Genomic DNA, 8,006 nt, shown 5'->3' with positions numbered 1-8,006 from the left:
AGCAGGCACCCAAATTTTCTTTCTGAATGCTGGAAAGTAATGTTACACTCTATTTGTAGATGACAACAACAACGTCTTGCTCTGGTTGCTGTTGTTCAGTTTATATTCGAGTGTGCATGATTTTATCTATAGCTAGCACTATGCATAGAGCTCTATGTGTAATCTGAGTTGTTTCTGTTATTGTTCTATCCATTTTATTTTGTTACCTTAAGTTGTCATGTTAAGGCAAACCTGAGAACACTTGCTTATGAGAACTAGCTGGATTTCTTAGATATATCCAAGTGAGATGTATTGTTACTATGGCAGTGAATTTTATCTGTGTGAGATTAGAATTTGAGTGCCATCATCCATCTTATGCTATCTTGTTCTTTGTGGTAACTGTTGACTTGCAAGATACAATGTTGATTTACTATACGATGTATGTTTGTGATGTTAGTATGCCTGCTTTGACTAGTAATGTTAGATCTTGCCTATTGAAGATGCATGTTTCTTCATGAATTTCTGTCATGCTGCATAATAGTCTTGATTATTTGTCATTGTTGACATGCATGCTAATTAATCTATGCAGGATGGTGGTCGGGTGTCAACAAGGAATGGCAAATGATGGAGATCCCGATGCGTGCGTCGTTTGTATACCATGCATGCTGGTAGCAGATTGATCAAGACGTCAACAGACACAAAATACTATTCCTGTCATGTGCAAGTACACCACAGAGAAGAGCACCGGTCCATCTACTTCTTGCTGCTCCGACCCAAGTGTTGGGTGAACCATCGAAGGTATCTCTCTCCCTCTCCTCATGCTATGCCCTGGGTACAATCCAATTTTCTTACTGCACGACCACATTAGCCATCAAATTTGTGACAAGAAAACTGAAACCCTCTTCATTTCTTCAGAGAGAGGACGGGTCTGGTCCTTGCTTGCTAGAGTCGATCTATTTATGTGCATTGTGAAGTAACAATGGTTCTTTGGTCCATGTTATGATGTCAAGAAACAGTTTGTTTGTTGAAACAACCATCAGTAACTCTCAGCTGGTGCTGAATGCTTTCTGTTGTGAGTATAGTTCAAGATCTTGTGGTACTTCTGACTTCGCGGGTTGAACCTTCGGTGGTGCAGTGATTATAAAAATATTCCTTGTGCTGATGGGAGTTCCTTGTGAACGGCTCCTATACACCCTTAGAATCTAAGCACCAATAAACCATCCATTCTTGTTCAATCAGCTTTTTCGGATTCATCTTTTTTCTTTATTATTTTCGCTGATTTGCATCTGAGCGTTTCTGTTGTATACGTAACTCTCGAGTTTGACTACCAGTAGTTAATCGGTGTCAAGATTAGTATGCCAGGAATGGTGCAGTTTGATTTTGAGGAAAACATGGATATCATTTTCTCGGATTGTTTTTTAATTTATTTGGACTTGCACACATTAGGTAAGAAAGGATCGCCAATCTGGGTGTCCAAATGATAGTAAACTCTAGTATTGTGTTTCCCTCAAATTTTCTGTGTGCTGCTTGATCCATTCGCTTGTACCCTTGCTGGTTTGGCTCGAGTTAGTATGTCAGGAATGGTTGAGACAAATGAGGCATGGTAGATCAGGCCCCTCCATGGACCACACCATCCTCACCAAGGGGATATGCTCGTGCCGGGTTTATGTGAAGCCCTTCTGTTTGAGTGAGATCCGAACTTCTATCGTGATAATGCAGAGTTGGTGTCCATTTCTCCATGGAGATTTGAGTTTTCTCTTTTTGCTTATTCTATGTGGTGTTAGTCCAATGGTTTATTGCAAGATGGATGTATGAACAACTCAACTTTGTGTGTTTATAGAATTTCCTAGAGGGTTGATAAAAGTGTGAGTCTGTCAGCTTGCTTGGTACCAATTGTTATGTGTTGCATTGTGCAGTGCTGATTTTGCGCTGATATGAACTTACAACAGTATTACATTGTAGTGTTTTATGCATGTTGTCGTATTGCTAGTTCCATGCTACCTTCACATTTGAGTCTATTACTTGTTTTTGTTTTTATCCTTGATAAGTATCAATTGTTGTACTGTAGACTTAAAATTGTGGTGGTTCCTCTTTTACAGAAGCTCAAGTGTGAAGGGTGAAGTCGAAGCAAGTGTGAAGCCGTGAAGTGTGAAGTCGTGAAGTCCTGAAGAGTAGCATATTGTAGCATATCTGTGTTGTAAAGATTGTAGTAAGTTTATTTAGTGGTATATTTGATGAATTTTATGTGTTCTTTGTTCTATTTGAAATATTGATTATGTATGTGATTTGAAAACTTGTGAAATGGAAACCTGACTAGTGAGGCCACTTATGAAAATCATCTATCAAAATTGTACATTTCTGACATGTGGGACCAATTTGAGAGATCATTACAAGTGGGACCTATCTAACTTAGTGGGACCAACTTGTTTCTATAATGGCTGAAAATAGAAAATCAATGGACTATAAAAGGCCACGACCCAACAATAAAAAGGCTGCAATGTTGGGCATGGCCCATGGAGCCAACCAAAAACTGACAGGAAAAATATAAAAAGGCTGAATTGTTGGGCTTGGCCCAAGTAAAGCGTTGAAATGGACCAGACTGATTCTAATCAACGACCTTTTCAATTGGTCACAATTTTTCCACGTCAGCTTGCCACGTCGGATCCGACGTGGCCTGGGTAGACAGCCAACGACCAAAACAAAAGGTCATAGGACCAATGACCTTTTGTTTTGGTCGTTGCCTTCTACGACCATATCATAGAGAAGGTTGTTAAGTTTCATTAAAGAAGGTCAACTTTCGACCAATTGTTTTTGGTCATAAAAAGGTCGCAAATGAAAAACAACGACCATTCAGCAAACAATAGTGATGGCCGCAAGTTGACATATTTCTTGTAGTGAAAGTGGTGATGAATCTGAATATGCTTCGTCTTGGCGTGTTGCACGGGGTTGTGGGCGATCTTGATATCACTCTCATTGTCGCAATAGAGAGGGACTTTCTTCGCGTTGATGCCATAGTCCTTAAGGGTTTTCTTCATCCATAACAACCATGAGAAGTAGGCACCAGTGGAAATGTATTCAGCCTCAGCTGTGGAAAGTGCGACGCTATTCTGCTTCTTAGAGGACCAACAGACAAGAGATCGTCTGAGGAAATGGCATGTGTCTAGTGTAGACTTGCGATCCACACGATCTCCAGCATAATCAGAATCAGAAAATCCAGCTATCAAAAGATGAGCCCTTGGGATACCATAATCCAAGCGTTCACTACTAGGAAAAGGGCTATAGATAATATGGACATTAATGGCACACCACACATGTGGTGCGCCACTACTATATAGCAGTGGCGCACCATGTGTTGGTGCACCATTAAACTCTAAATACTAATGGCGCACCACATCCACGGTGCGCCATTACTAACAATTTTTTTTATTTTTTTTAAAACTAGTAATGGCGCACCAGGGGATAGTGCGCCATTACTAGTTAAACTAGTAATGGCGCACCACACCATCAGTGCGCCACTAATAATTTTTTTTCATTTTTTTCAAAACTAGTAATGGTGCACCATGGGTGTGGTGCACCATTACTATTTTAACTAGTAATGGCGCACCACTCCCACGGTGCACCATTACTAACTTTGACCAAAAATTTCATCGAATGCACCCCCCCAAGTGGACCGCCTTTTCAGTTTAAAAAAAATAAAAGAAAATGATGGAAATGTCAATAAAATAAAATAAAATAAGTTTCCCATGTGATATGTGGTCTACTTGTTGGGAAAATTTACAAATATGAATTTCGACTTTATTTGCAAAATATCTCTGGAATTTGTAAAATGGGCATAACTTTTGCATACGAACTCGGATTAAAAAGTTTTTTATATGAAAAATCATCTACTTGAAAAGTTACATCCGAATTGAAACGGGGAAACCCCGTTCCAGATTTTCAGAATAAAAGATCCTGGTTTTTTAAGATCTAGAGGGGGGAAATGGAAAAAAAATTCAAACTTACTAGTGGCGGACCATTTGCTAGGTGCGCCACTAGTAACAGAAAAAAATTGTGAAAATTGTTTTTTTGGTTTTTTTTTAAAAATGATACGTAATATGACCGGGAAGTTTGAAATATTTTTCAAAATTTCATCATAATCCTGAACATGAACAAAGTCCTAGACATCAACAAGGTTTAATAGGATTGATATGATAGATATATCAACAAGTGCATGTTAAGTGAGGTGGTGCTGAGGTTGGATAGAACTGCGAAGTTAAGCATGCTCGGGCTGGAGTAGTGTGAGGATGGGTGACCTTCCGGGAAGTTTTACCACTTAGTGCGATTTGACTTGAGATTAAGCATATTGACCCAAGATTAAGCCATAGTGACCCGAGATTAAGAAAAAACGAAAAAAATTGAAAAACAAATTTCTGAAAAAATATTTGGAAAAAAATTTGGCGCACTTCTATGTGGTGCGCCATTACTAAGTCAGATAGTAATGGCACATCGTGTGATATACTAATGACGCACTACCTGGTGTGCCATTAGTATCTTGTATACTAATGGCGTGATGCTAGTGGCACACGTGTAGTGCGCCATTAGTAGCCAAAACAGGTGCGCCACTAGCAGGCCTTTTCCTAGTAGTGGTTGGTGTGTGAGCTAAATATTGAAGAATTCGCTTCACATCCTCGTGGTGTGATTCCTTTGGTGTCACTTTAAATTGGGCAAACATGCAAATGCTAAGCATAATATCTGGCCTAGATGGACATAGGTGAAGCGGTGAACCAATGATGGAGCGATATACCTTCTAATCGAAATCTTTACCATTTTTGTCAGTGCAGAGTTGACCATTTGTAAGCATTTTGAGGACTTTGCACTCTTGCATGCTGAATTTCTTCAGGCAATCTTTGAGGTATTTATCTTGAGAAATGAAGATACCATTAGGTTGTTGACGAATTTGAAGACCAAGGAAGAATATCAATTATCCCATCATAGACATCTGATATTCTTCACGCATCATATCTGCAAATTTGTCACCAAACGCATGTTAGTGCAACCAAAGATAATATCATCAGCATATATTTGGCATATGAACAGTTCACCATCATAAGACTTTGTGAAATGAGTAGGGTCGATGAATCGGGGTTGAATCCCTTTTTCTTCAGGAATTCCTTCAGAGTGTCATACCAAGCCCGTGGGGCTTGCTTTAGACCATAGAGGGCCTTTTTGAGTCTGAAGACTTTGTCAGGATGCTTTGGATCCTCAAGACCTGGTGGCTAAGCAACATACTCTTCTTCCTCAAGCTTACCATTGAGTAATGCACTTTTCACATTCATTTGATATAAGAGAATATTGTGATGGTTAGCATATGCAAGTAGTGTACAAATGGCTTCAAGCCTAGCAACAGGTGCAAAAGTTTCACCAAAATCAATACCCTCAACATGTGTGTAGCCTTGACAATACGGGCCTTATTCCTTACCACTTGGCCATTTTCATCTTGTTTGTTATAGTATATCAACTTGGTTCTAATGATATTGTGCTTGCGTGGATCAGGGCGACTGATAAGCTCCCACACATTGTTAACTCGAATTGTTGCAATTCTTCTTGCATGGCTTGAATCCATTCAGGCTCCAGAAATGCTTCATCAACTTTGGTGGGCTATGTGATAGAGACAATTGCAAAATGCCCACAAAAGTTAGCTAAATGTGAAGCTCTTGAGCAAGTGAGGGGACCAGGTGCAGTGATGTTGTGCAGGATCTTCTCAACCTGCACTTCATTCCCCACTCATGGATGAGATGGATGAGGGACTTGTTGTTGTTGAGCATTTTCCTCACTTTCATTTTCTTTAGGATCAACAGTTTCTCACGACAGGGAATGAACTTGTTCTTCAACTATTTCTTCACTAGGCACAATTTCACCAGTCCCCGTCAACTTGATAGATTCCTCAGGAGGCATTTTATCTAGCACAGTAGGCAGGTGCTCTCTTTTCGAGTTGTTAGTTACATTGAACTGCACATCTGCAATTTCAACAACCTTGTTGTGGTAGGTGTTGAAGACTCTGTAGCGTGAGTCCTTTCCATAACCAAGCATAAAACCCTCATGTGCTTTTGAGGCAAATCTAGAATTGTAATGTTGATCTCTAATCCAACATTTAGCACAGAATATTTGAAATAACTCACATTGGGTTTCTTGTCAGTGAGGAGATCATATGAGGTCTTCTTGAGGAATTTATGAAGATATACCTGATTGATGATGTGACATGTAGTATCAATTGCTTCACGCCATGACCGATGAGAAGTCTTGTATTCATCAAGCATAGTGCGAGCCATCTCGATGAGTGTCATGTTCTTGCATTCCGATGCTTCATTCTGCTAAGGAGTATATGGAGCACACAGCTCATGAGTGATACCAAGTTCGTCAAGATAATCATCAAGGCCGGTGTCTTGAACTCGGTGTCATTGTCACTTCTAATGTGCTTGATCTTGAGACCATAATTCCTCATGGCCCGGTTCGTGAACCGTCTAAAGACACCCTTCACTTTAGTCTTGAAGGTAATGATATGCACCCAGGTGTAATGAGAATAATCATCAACTATACGAATCCATAGAGTGATGCTGCATTGGTTAGTGTGGCATAATGAGTGGGACCATAGAGTTCCATATGAACTAATTCAAAGGGATGAGTAGTGGTCATGATTGTCTTCGTGGAATGCTTGAATCTGGTCATGTTTCCAGACTCACAAGCACCACAAAGGTAAATCCAATGAAGGTCAAGAGTTGTAACTCAGCAAAAAAATAGCCCATATAACGACCCGCTTGAAGACTAATTCGGACTTCTCCCCTTTTGTCATCAAATGACCAAAAGGAGGTGAAACATAGAACTAACATCCCTGAAGAATATATTCATGACAAAGTCAGACGAGTGCTAACATTGTTGTTGGGATCCTATGAATGTCTTCAACATCTTCATTTTCATCAGCAATGCATGATGAAGACTCTAAGCTCGGGACGAGAGGAGGAACTTGAACCTTCTTGAACTTCTTCTTGGGCCGATCTACCCAATCAAAGTTCATCTGGAATGCTGCTGCAAAAAGTTCTTCATCTGTCTTCAGGTGTAAGAGTATGGCCCATATTCTATCAAAGATCTCGTGGGCATAGTAGTGGTTCTTGCGCACTGAGTTATGTTTCATTGTCATATTTGATTGAATTGCAACAAATTGATGCTTAACCCAATTGTGATTTTTGTCAACTTTTTAGTGCAAGCTGATGAGGAGTTCATGGTCAATCATGACACGTGGTGCTTCTGATGGAGGATATGGCCTTGAAGCATTTGCAGTTGTGTCATGGCTGGCAGTTTAATCAAAAGTGGAGTTGGAGGCATGCTGACAAAATTTTCCATCAAGGGAAAAATTCCTTCATTAATGACAGCCTTGCCCTTGCACGAAACTGAAGAGATGGTGCTCTAAAGAACTTCTACTTGTGGCAGATAGCTGAGATGATTCTAACAGTCAGCTTTGTGATGAATGGAAGATCGAGATCTAATGAATCTCATGATCCATGGAACATACGGCTTCAGAACGAAAGGTGACTGGGCCACTGTGACCAATGTCCTCATGAAGAAATCATGGGTGTTAATGGAAGTACCATGTATGATGTGGAAGAGCAGATTCTTCATGACTCCGACAACTTCTTCAGTGTTGGAGTTGTGACCTTTGATAGGGATGAGTGTCTTGGCCAGAATGTGGTACACTGTTCGAGGCACATAAAGCAAATCCTTCACCAAGAAGGTAGTCAATGGAGCTCCTCCTTCAACCAATGGCTTCATCAGCACTCGCATTAGATGATGTGGCAGCTCAGGTTCTTCATAGATCTTTTTAGCTTCTTCAAGGGGTGGATCTACTCGAAGAGCACAAAGAAGTTCGTCAACAAGTGCTTTATAATGAGTGTCTTCACACATTCAGTCCAGAGCCCATGTTGCAATGTCATCAGCATTTCCTGAGAAATGCATAGTTCTATAGAACTGAAGAATTAGCTCGTCATTCCAATCGC

The 8,006-nt window shown here is 40.2% G+C and overlaps 1 non-coding gene across 1 annotated transcript; it reads left to right on the top strand.

Moving 5' to 3' along the window:
• Positions 1 to 1,104: 1,104 nt before the first annotated feature.
• LOC119342503 lies at positions 1,105 to 1,191 on the top strand. The gene has a single exon (XR_005165627.1). It is a non-coding gene; the product is annotated as a small nucleolar RNA snoR8a (small nucleolar RNA).
• The last annotated feature ends 6,815 nt before the right edge of the window (positions 1,192 to 8,006 follow it).

The sequence above is a fragment of the Triticum dicoccoides genome, chromosome 7B (assembly GCF_002162155.2).
Source record: "Triticum dicoccoides isolate Atlit2015 ecotype Zavitan chromosome 7B, WEW_v2.0, whole genome shotgun sequence".
Lineage (NCBI taxonomy): Eukaryota > Viridiplantae > Streptophyta > Magnoliopsida > Poales > Poaceae > Triticum > Triticum dicoccoides.
Note: the sequence above shows the minus strand (reverse complement) of the source record. Positions and strands in the feature narration are given on the sequence as shown.